This window comes from Rissa tridactyla, chromosome 25 (genome assembly GCF_028500815.1).
Source record: "Rissa tridactyla isolate bRisTri1 chromosome 25, bRisTri1.patW.cur.20221130, whole genome shotgun sequence".
Taxonomy (NCBI): domain Eukaryota; kingdom Metazoa; phylum Chordata; class Aves; order Charadriiformes; family Laridae; genus Rissa; species Rissa tridactyla.
Window position 1 is genome coordinate 828,110 of NC_071490.1, and position 11,061 is coordinate 839,170.

The 11,061-nt window shown below is 48.6% G+C and overlaps 1 protein-coding gene across 8 annotated transcripts in view; it reads right to left on the reverse strand.

Moving 5' to 3' along the window:
- The window catches only part of BRD4 (bromodomain containing 4), a 78,425-nt gene extending 67,437 nt beyond the window's left edge, over window positions 1-10,988 (reverse strand). For 4 of the 8 annotated variants that reach the window (XM_054183392.1, XM_054183394.1, XM_054183391.1 and 1 more), the window contains exon 1: window positions 10,832-10,988. The gene's annotated coding sequence lies outside the window, so the exon portion shown is untranslated. Of the gene's footprint in view, window positions 1-9,841; window positions 9,863-10,017; window positions 10,118-10,831 lie in introns of those variants that run through there. The other 4 variants (XM_054183389.1, XM_054183386.1, XM_054183390.1 and 1 more) reach the window with 4 other exon arrangements.
- Between the last annotated feature and the right edge of the window lie 73 nt (window positions 10,989-11,061).

Genomic DNA, 11,061 nt, shown 5'->3' on the forward strand with positions numbered 1-11,061 from the left:
ATGACTCCGGCGTTATGAAGCAGAAAGCACCACCTCACAAATGGAAAATAAAAGAAAGAGATTCAACTCTGTCATCCTGCGGAGCAGCACCACACCTTTCCCCTTTGCTTTTCCCCCCGGGGGGGAACTAGATCACACCCAAATTAATTCTAATTACACCCCAATTCAGTAGGAAAACACCACGCCGGGGGTTTGGAACAGCATAAAGTTGGGAATTGTCTCCTTAGATCCATCAAAAATAACAGCGATGTTTAGTTTTGAGCCAGTAGCAAGGCTCAAACCATATTTTTTAGCGTTCATCCCTTTTTTTCCGCCCCCATCACCGAATTACTCCTGAGCTCCCCAAAGCAGAGCAAGACGGTGAGTATCGAATCCCTTGCCCGCTGAAAAAAAAAAAAAAAAAAGAAAAAAAATCAATGTACAAACTGAAAATAAACAGCCACAAACATCTCGGGTAACCTTTGGACCAGCGATTTGCACTCTAATCTCGTCCTCCCCCCATCGGTATTAAACTCTGGACTCCGAGAAGCCACTTTGCCGACGCTCGGCAACGTAATAAAGATGCAGTTTGGCTGCTCCTACCGTAAAAACTAAAGATATTTGGCTCAGGGCGCAGAGGGTTTGAAATCTGACTACCAGGATGTTCCCCCCACTGTTATTCCAGTAGATAAATACGAGCATTTTATCACCCAAATCTTGCAAATGGGGAAATACCTACCTGGACAGGAATGAAAAACACTTTATAAAAAGCAAATATAACACAATCCGAGATGATAATTTACAGCGACGGTGATTTTCCTGCTGGCAAAGAACCCCCCTCTGGCACTGAAACCTTTAATTTCAGTATCAGCTTTGGTGGAATGACTATTCCTTGTACTAAATTTAAGAAAATTACCACCAACAGCCCTCTCTGCATTCCCCGCTCCCCCCCCCAACCCGTTAGAAGGGGATGAGACATTGGGAAGAGCCATGAGCGTGAGGACTCAAAGGATTAGGTCAAGTGATTTAAAAACAAGCGATTTAAATGGATTTCTTCCCGTTTTCTTCCGTTAAGCAGAAAATCAGCACCTACTCGGCAGATTCCAGAGTCGTTCCAGCCTTTCAAGTCCAGAGGAGCGGGGGAAAACCTCGCTTGAGACACTGAGCTCTCTCCAAACACCGCGGCTGGGCTCTCTAAATGGCATTTATTACAGTTTCCCCTTCCAAAAAAAGCTAATTAAATATAATTTGAGTACAAATCTCAGCCCCTACTACGCTGCACTGCATATACGTACAGGTAATTAATGAGGAGATACCAGGAGCAGCACAAATTCCTACTTTTGAGGAAGAATTTGGTTTTCAATTTCACATGAGCAGCACATCGAGGTTCCAGATCCCCGTTATGGCGTAGTCTCCAAACTGGGAGGAACCGGTCGTTCGACTGATCCCCACTGGACGGCAGCGAAGACAATTTTCCATGAGAGGACGAGACACACGAGCTCATCACTTGCTTTTAAACATGGCCGTTTTCAACCCTAATCAGCAATTCCACAAGAGGAATTTTCACTTTAAACCTAAAATCTTGATTCTTTAAAAAAACCAAGGTTCTACATACAAACTATGATGTTTTTAAGGATTTTTGCCAGCAGGAAGAGGAAGAAAGAGAGGTTTTGTAAGGAGACTAATTCAACTTGTAGCCTGATGTCTCAGCTGGCTGCAACATCGGGATGTTTTCGAAGCGGAATTGCTGCGAATTTCATCATAACGCTCCGAGGTTTGGCTCCACAGGATCCAAACTCACCCTTCTCCGCAACCACCTTTCCCTGAAGCCATCAGAATAACCGGATCAACCAGCCCGGCAAAGGATTTCCAAAGCTGGGATGCTGCTAGCGAAGAGATTTCCCCCACCGATCCGGCACCTAGCTCGTTAAAAAAAAAGGAACCACGGCAAGTAATTTAGTGTTTTGTATAGGTTTTGTGATGATAATCAAGACCTGCCAGTAAAAAAAAAAAAAAAAACAACACAACAAAAACTCCTATAAATTATGCTCCTTTCTAATTATCCTCTTCCAAAACAAGAGGTTTTATGCAGAAGTCGAAGAATGACTGTTTTCAGGTAGTTTAGGGAAAATAAAAGGAGGTGCGCTGAGCTTGGGAAAGCTGGACCTGCGAGGACAAAGAGTCTCAGAGCACTTATTTATTATCAGTTTTCAGAAAATACGATCTTTTTGGAGTATTTCCTATTCGATCCAGCCCCGCTTGCAGCCGCTCTCAATTCCCAGGGTTTCAGTCACTGCCACTCTGCCGAGAGAAAAAACTTCCTGCCCCAAGGATATTATTTTTAAGGGTTATTCCCCTCACTTTAATACCTCTTCAGCTCGTCAAATTAGCATAAAGAGGGCAACTGGGTGATTAAGAACCATCTCATGACTTTCCAAGAAGGAAGATGCTTCAGGAACGTGGATTGGTTCGTCCTGTTTAACGTTTTAACTGTGCTACGCGTTTCCTGTAAAAAAATGTCAACTAAAAAAAAAGAAGGAGCTATGCAACCCAAAAGACTAAAAATTTGAGCGACACCTACTCAGCCTGGCTGAGTTTTCGTCCCTGCATTTAATTTAAACAACGTAAACCCTCAGTTTTTCACTCGAATTGAAAATACAGCTCATGAGACGATGAATATTCGAAAGAAAAAGGGATTTTGCGGTAAGGGTAGTCCCAGGGGAAACGTCTCCGTGCTGAGACCTTCTGAGCAGACGGGAGGGGTTAAGCCAAGGATGACTCCAAAAACCTCCTCTGGAACCCACCAGGAGACCCTGGAAGAAGATCTGTGGCCATCGGATCACATCCCTGCTCCGGCTGTAGCGGCCAGGAAGGGGGAATAAGAATTTACAGCAACAGAAATTACATAAAAAGAAATTACGAATACACGCTTATTTTAAGCCACTTAAGCTTATTTTTCTGGTGTGACAGAGCCCACAGGTGCTCTGGAAGAACCACCAGACATCAAAAGGGTCCATACTTTGGGGGTGGGGGGAGCCGAGGAAGGAGGAACACTCCAAAGTTGACCAGTAACCACCAACCGAGGATCTTTCCCATAAATCAAGATCCCTGCCACGCACAGACGGGTTTTCCCCATGCTTCTACGCACCCTCGTCGCCTCCTTTTTCTACAAAAGTGAACAGCATAAACCCAAAACAAGGTGAAAAACCAAACTTTCTCCTCCCTTGTCTGAAAAAAGCCGCAGTTATTCATCCCGCCGTGGTGCCGCCCAGCTGCCCCACTCCTCTCCCAGCCCAAAACAACCCCCCAGCACGGGATGAAAAAAAATCAAAATATAATTCCCCACGTGGCTGCACGAATGTTTTTGAGGAAGAGGGAAAACAGCACATTACCACAAAAAAAAAAAACCCCAAACAACTACGGAGCAAAAGGAGATGCTTTAGACCAGGAAACACCCTTCGGAATGCAAAGTTCCTCCCCCCATCCCAGGAGGAATGACCCAAGTTATCCAGCGATAACCTTTGTCGACACCAACAGCCGGCACGGATTTGCTGGGAAGCAGGCAGAATCGTCTTACACTGGGGTGAAATTACCTAATTCCACTAAAATTAAGTATTTTTAGGGTTCAACTGATCTTACCTAAAGTTGAGATCTACCCAAAGACGAACAGTTACGCTCGTGACTCCAGCAAACAGAAAAGGATAAAACGCAACGCTTGTTCTGCACCACTTCCACTTCTTTTTAACCCAAAACTCACCCAAAACTCCAGTCACCTGCAAACTCCTTCCCCGGGGAGCTCCGGCTCCGGCCAAGTCTTGGGGTGGGAACATACCCAAGCACCACCATCTGCCATCTGAGCATCTCTATAAACACAGTTTTTATTAAAAAAAATAAATCAAACTGCACATTCCTGAGCCAAACGTTGGATCCTTTCGCTCAACCTGTAGAAAAGAAGCTGCAAAAGCACCTCAAATATTCCATTTTTTTCGCCCTCTAGAAACCGCAGGGTCCTTCCTACTTCTTCGCTCTCATTACCAGGAATTTTTACATCTCGAAGATCGGCTGCTACTGGAAGAAACCAGCGGCAAACGTTTTGACAGGCCGCAAGATTACAGCTCGTCACATAGTTCATTTATTGCAATTAATCTCCTATAATTCATTTATTATAAATTTAAGGACTATTCTTCAAATAATCCCAAACGAGCTGATCATTCCAAGTGTGCCACAAACCTCTGGGATGAAAACAACTCAGAAAAGCTCAAATTTAAGTTTCAAACGTTATTTTAATTAGCAGGTATGACATAATTTAAATTTCCAAGCTTGTTTTTCTTTCGTATCTTGGCTGTTAGAGCCAACGTGCTGACAGACAATAATTAACTTAAGCCGACACGATACTGTAAAGGACTATTTAATTGCTGAAGTACCCAGGTTTGTTTAAACATATAATTGCTTAATTACGCGTGTATTCATTTAACATTATTCAGATTTTTTTAACTGCGCCGCTCATCACATAAGCAAGGCAAAAACCTGACCCATAAATCTCAATTTTAATTGAATTCAGCATCCATTCAAACAAAACACAAACTGCTTCGTTAGCCCTGCTCTGCACCCATCTGACCCCCTCACAGCCACGAAGCCTAATTATCCATCAGTGCTAACGAGGACCCGCACGACTGAAGCCCAACTGTATGCTTTATAAGTCAAACAAACCAATTTTTAAGTCAGGTGAAGACAGTTTTGCTCCAAAAACCCACTCCCAGAAGTCGCACGGTGAGTTCACATCAGTCCGCTCCGAATAAAATCCAAGGTATTTTAATTGTCCTTCTGCTAATCACCAACTCTGCCAGATTTATATATATTTTTTGATAACCCCGAGACGTGCCACACACCAGCCACCTCTAGATGTGGGCAGAAAACCACCCAACAATTCAATAATTTGACGAGATCTCAGGTTTTAGCTGATTTATCACAGGGAAACCCACGAGCATCTCACACCACACCTGGATAATCGGTTAAAATATTATGAAAAAAGGCAAAGTAATTTGCAATCGGGGAATGCAGACCTGTCCCCGGGAATCCTTATTTCACTCAAGGACCACATTCACTTTGCAGGCTCCGACACCCCTTTCCTTCCCACCAGACACCAGGTTTTGGGGCATTTCGTCTTAAAAGCAGCAATTTTTTTACCTTGCAGGTTTGATATTGTCACTATAGGAACGCTCCTGACCTGCATTAGAACTTGAACAGCCTAATTAGGCTTGAAATACGCTATAACAACAACTTAATTGAACAAAAAAATCAGCGTTTGGGCTAAGCCCTGAGTAACGAAGGCCCCAAAACCCGCGTGTCCTCGGCTCCCTCCCTTTCCTAAATTACGATTTTATTTTTTTTCCCCTTCGGAAAGCAACAAGCCAACATTAAACCCCTCAAATTTTAAACCGATTCACGATTTCCCATTTCCAGGCTATCACTTACAGAGTTTCTGGTTTCAGGATGTTTGCCCAAGTCCTCACCGCTACCCAACAGTTCCTGTTTTTGGTTGGTTTTACATATATTTTTATTTATTTATTTATTTAAAGCTGTTTTATGTTTCTCTGGATCAGCGCCATCTCCCTCCTCCTTTGGCCTTCACCTCCCAGCAAGAGTCAGGGCAGGGCTTTCCCCAGCCTTTTGAAAAAGTTAAAATTAGTAACTCTCCTCCTGCTCGCAGTTAACGAGAGGCGACACGGACACGAGCGGTTAACGAAGGGACAAGGTTCTCCCCGCAAAAATACAAGGAATGGTAACGAAGCTGCTTCCTCACATTAAAATAGAGATTAAAAAAAAAAACAAAGAGGCAAATTTTGCTCCTCAAACACATGCCGGCGCTTCCCAAACACTTCAGTCTCAATAATTTTGGATAAAAACTCCTGATTTTCCTCAAGTTCCAGATGAAGGCAACGCACAGCATAAAGTTCCTGCAGAAGAAGCTCAAAAATATCACAGAAGAGGGATGAAACGTGCCTAAAAGGAAGAGTTTTGGGTCTCTGTGGGTTTGGGTTCTCCTCCCCCAGTTCCCAACTGGGAATTTTAGTCTCACTTGGAGGATTCTGCATCCTTCCTGCATCCCGACACCTTTCCCTTGATGCTCGACGCTGTCTCTGGATGCATACGGAAAACTTCTTGTCCCGTCGGAGCTTTCCCCACGGGGATACATCCGTCGTAAGGCAGGAAACACAAATTTAGACACTGCAAGTGTGTGGTGCGTCAAAAAATGCTCTTAATCCTTTGCATCATCAAAGCAGAGAGAAACGCCAACGCTGGTTTTTTTGCCACTTTTCCCAAATACCACCAAAATTCCCAGAGAAATGGCAGCAGAAAACAAGCCCCTGTCCTGAAATTTAACTTTCGACCTAAAACGACCTTTGGGTAATCTCTGCAAACCGTTATTTAAATGAATATTAAGCCTTCTGGCATTATTTAATAAAAATTAAAGGTTACAAAGCGCTTGCTCAGAACGAAAACCAGAGGTGTTTTTTTATTATGAACCAACCCCAAAACATCCCAACTCGCTCGACGGGAGCTTCGGCAGCACAAGCGGCGTGCGGTAAGACGGTGATAAAGCCTTTATGTCGCTGATCTGATACGGCAGGAATTCAATTGTGTGTGAGTACAGCAAAATTCCAGTCTTTTTTCCAATCGCTGCGAATTATCTGTAGCTCGGTTCTGGAAGATCTAGTGCAAGGCGATGACTCCTCCATTGCTGGATGACAACCAGGTTTCCTCAATCTTGGCTAAAGAAAGTTATTTTGATTTTCTGCTATGAAATAACCAGGATTCGAAGCAGCCGGGGGATTTATCCCGCATCCAGGAGCTGCCTGCGCTGGGATTCCCTGGCTCCGCCGGGCAGTTTCCCCTCTCGCATCCGCTCTGCGGAGCCGCTCTTTGAATCACGCTAATCCTCACCAAAAAAAAACCCAGTAACGCTGCCAATATTTCTCTAAAAGCTTTCGGATTTAGATATTAGAGAGCTTTAAAACACCTATTATTCGATTACACCCCCCAAAACCCCTACCAATTCCCTCGTAAGCTTAGAGAGACTTCGCTTTCCTCCTTTTCCTAGCATGAAAGCTCAAAAAAACAGAATAAAATCGGGACTCAAAGCCTTCCTCCCGGGCTGCCAGGGACAGATTTCTTCCCTGCTCACAGCTTTGGCCAAAGCTGAGACACGATTCATCCTAAAATTGAAGGCAGACGGCGTGTGAAGAGCCAGGAGGTGACACAAACCCCTCCTAACAGCCCTCATCGGTCAGTTTTCCTTCCCCGTGCACGTTGACATCCCTCATCCACTGCTTTCCGGGGGGATGTGGGCTTTGGTGAACCCCCCTCAAGTGAACGGGGCCGGTGATCCACCCGCTGGCACCTCCCCAAAGGAGATCCCGTCCTGTTCTCCTGCCCCTTCTATATTTAGGACACTTGCAACGACCCCGCCGCTTCAACGAGGAGGAAATATTATTTTACAAAACATCACCCTTACAAACAGGAAAATTACACGGCCGGAACGTGCCTCTATCTGCCCCGTCCACTGCCACATCCAGGGAACGTTGATGTTAAGCGTTAACACTGTCTCAAATCCCACAGATTTCACCCCTTTTTTCTTCTCAGCAGAGTACTCAGGATTTCGCGTGGGGTTACGGTAAAATATCTTCCTGCAAATAAATGGTTTACATTCCTGAACTCGGTCCAGACACTGTTTGCCAGTAGATAATTACCAGACTATAAAGTTTACTTTGGAGAAATTGTTCCAAAATATCCAGAAACGGTAACGAGGGGCGTTTGATTACGTAAATTCGATTACAGCTTCCCTTGACCAAAACGTAGAAGACCGAAAATAACTTAAGAAGTAATCAGGAGCACGGGAGCGACCAGCAGGTCGTTTGCCGGGGTGAGATCGATTCCTACCTGCGCCGCTCTCCGACCGAAGCACAATCCCTGTTTCCTCTTAAAACAGAAACGGGATTTACGCTAACGATGGCTCTGCCGCTCGCGGTAATTTAGCTAATGGCTGGTCACCTCCACCGCAGTCACACTCAGTATCATCAGATAATGCAGCAACAACAACAACAGTTATTCAGCTTCAAGTAATTAACATAGTTGGAGGGGAATAAAATAATCAGGAAAGTCGTGTTTTACTACTTTTAAATGAGTAATCCCGTCCCCTGCCAAGGCGCAGAGATTAGAGGCCATGTGGGAACAGCCGGCCTCGTGCGGGTGTTTTCCCCTGGTACCTGGCATTTATTTACAGTCGCTATCACGGTTCCTCGAGTTCAGGTGTGAGGAATTCAAATATTTCCTTTTACCCCGTGTTTTATCACACGGAGGGGCCCTCGTGTAACACCAGAGAACAGCTGAGGGCGACTTTTAACTCCCACGACCTTAAGTTGAATACTAGGCCCTTGTAGTGACATAAACTCGATTTACATTAACCTCTACAAACACTTATATTAGCAATGATCTCAGCGAAGATTAATTACTTACACAGTAAAGTTACAGCAACGTTTTAAGCATTTGCAAGGTTGAAATCATCAATATTTTGGTTGCCCAAAGCAGTTTGCTTTGTTTTCTTACCTAAACTTTGCCATGAGAAGCTTTGACAGAGCTTAAATACAGCACTTAAGCTTAACCTGGAGCCGCCACGCCACAAACAGGTAAAACCAAAACTTCGTAAAACTACGAGTGTTTTAAATCACTAAAGTGACCCCAAAATTGTGACGGACGATGCAAATATGAAAACCAGAAGCCAATAATCCAAGCTCGGCAAAGCAGCGGTACCTCACATAACCGGGGGGTCCCTCTGCAAAGCTACCAGGCAATGCAAATTCGTTACCGACTTAATTACCAGTGGAATTCGTTACGTTACAACATATATTCCTACGAGTGATGGTGCTGCCTGTATTTATTCTTAAAACCTCGCTGTGAACTGTTGGATGGCGTACAGGGTACGTACCCAAGGAGTAACGGGGCTTTGAAGAGTTTTCTTGGGAAAACTTCCGCCGAAGAAAGTGGGGAAGCTTTAACATTATTCGGAGTAAAAAACCTATCTGTAGGTTTTTTAAGTTTGAAAAGCATCGAGGAAAACGGAAGCCAGCTGAGTAAAACTGGAGGGGGGATAAGGATGGGCGCCTTAATAAAGGTGAGAGCAGCTTGAGTTTAAAACGAACAGACTTTTACTCCCTGCTGTTAATTAGTCGTGTAAAGCTGTACATCTCTTACGGCCAAACATGCATACGAAGCAAGCAGTCTTCACTTTCACGCCAGCGGCTAATTACCGCATTAAACGAGCGTAGGAACCAAGTGTCGGTGCGAACCGACATCCCAACAGCTTGAAGAGGCCTTGTTCCCCCGGGATATCACCCACAATACCCTCCGGGAAAGAGCAGTCGCTCCCCGGCTTCCAACAGCACCCAGATTTCCCCCTTTCCCACCCAAATACCATAGGAGAGCGGCTCGAGAGTCCTCCCCTCCCCCTGAGCTCAGCCCTCCGGCTCTATAATTTCCAAACAACTCCTACAAAAGTAGAAAACAACCTGGGGAAGAAGGGGCAGTTTAGCTTGAAAATTCAACTCGAAAACGTAAAGAAAGCCCCCGGCCATGCGAGGGGAAGGCCGGGCGAGAGAACTGCCCTGTTAGAAAGCTTAGAAGTGGCCCAAGGAGCGGTTGAAGGACCAACAGGGAGCGGGTGTTATGGCGGGGGAGCAGCTCGGTACCTCAGGGCTGCCCGGGAAAGCACCGCCAGCCCAATCCCCGCCCAAGGGCACCGGGCCGGCGGGGACACAGGCCCAGCCCGGCTCCGATCGCTCTCGCTGTTCGTCCCCCGCCTCACCTCAGCCGCCGGGCCTGGCTGCAGGGCGGGGGCGGGCGGCCTAGGCCTAACGGCGCGGCGGCGGGAGGGCCCCCCCCATTCCCCTCGCTGCGCCCGGGGCCGGTCCTCCCCCAGCCCGGCGGGGGTCTCGCCGGTGAAGGGCGAGGCGAGGGAAAGGCGGAGGCGGCGTGACTCACCCCGGGCCGCGGGGCCGGGCCTGGCCGCTGCCTCCGCGCAGGAGCCGCCGCTTCCTCCTCCCGTCCGCCGACAAAATGGCGGCGGCAGGAAGTGCCCCCGCGCCGCCCCGCCCCACCGCACGCACTCTGCGTACCGGCCCCGCCAACGGCGTAACCCGCCTCGCACCGGGCCTACGACAACGGCGCAACTCACATCCCACCCACCCCCCCTCGCCTCTAACCCCCAACCTACGCTAACGGCGTAGCGGGGAGGGGGCGCCGCCGCTCCCACCTTCCCCCGTACGCAAACGCCGCAGCGCCGCGCCGGCCTTACGCGAGCAGCGTAACCCGGAGAGAGCAGGCGGGAGGGCGCTCTCCGCTCCCTTCCGCGGACCGAGCGACTCCCCCAGCGCCTCCCCGTTCCCCCCCGACCCCCGCCGCTCCCCTCCGTCCGCCGCCGCTCCGTACCGGCCGCGGGTCCGCCCTTCACCCCGCTTCACTCAGCCGGGCCGGCCTTTGCGCAAATTGCGTACGGCGCGCCGAACCTCGCGCAGCGGCCTACGCAGCCGGCGCGTGACCGCCGCTACGCCAACCCCGCACCGCCCCCCCTCTCCCCCCAATGCCTCAACTTACGCCGTTTGCGCAGCAGGCCCCAAACCTTCCGCGCCCGCAGTTTACGTAGGCCTCCCCTGACGCAGCGGCCGCATTACGCAATGCGGGTTACGCCGGCAGGGCGACGTAAAAGGCGTTGGTGAATCGCGGCCCCCTCTTTCCCTCAGACGAACCCCTCGCCCCGGCCCCACCACCGCTCCCCGTTCACCGGCCCGGTTCTTACCTCAAGCGGCGGCAGCGGGAGGGGGCCAAGCCGGCCCGGGCGAGCCGCCCTCCCGCCGGGGCCGGGGGTAACCTGAGGGCTGGTGGAATCCCGGAGCGGCGGCGGGGGGAGGAGGAGGGAAGGGGGGAGGGGGAAGGCGGCCGGGGGGAAGGGGGGGGGAACCGGGCACCGAGGGGCAACGGGGTCCGGTCAGCGGCGCCGCACTGACCTCACCGCGCTGCGCCTGACGT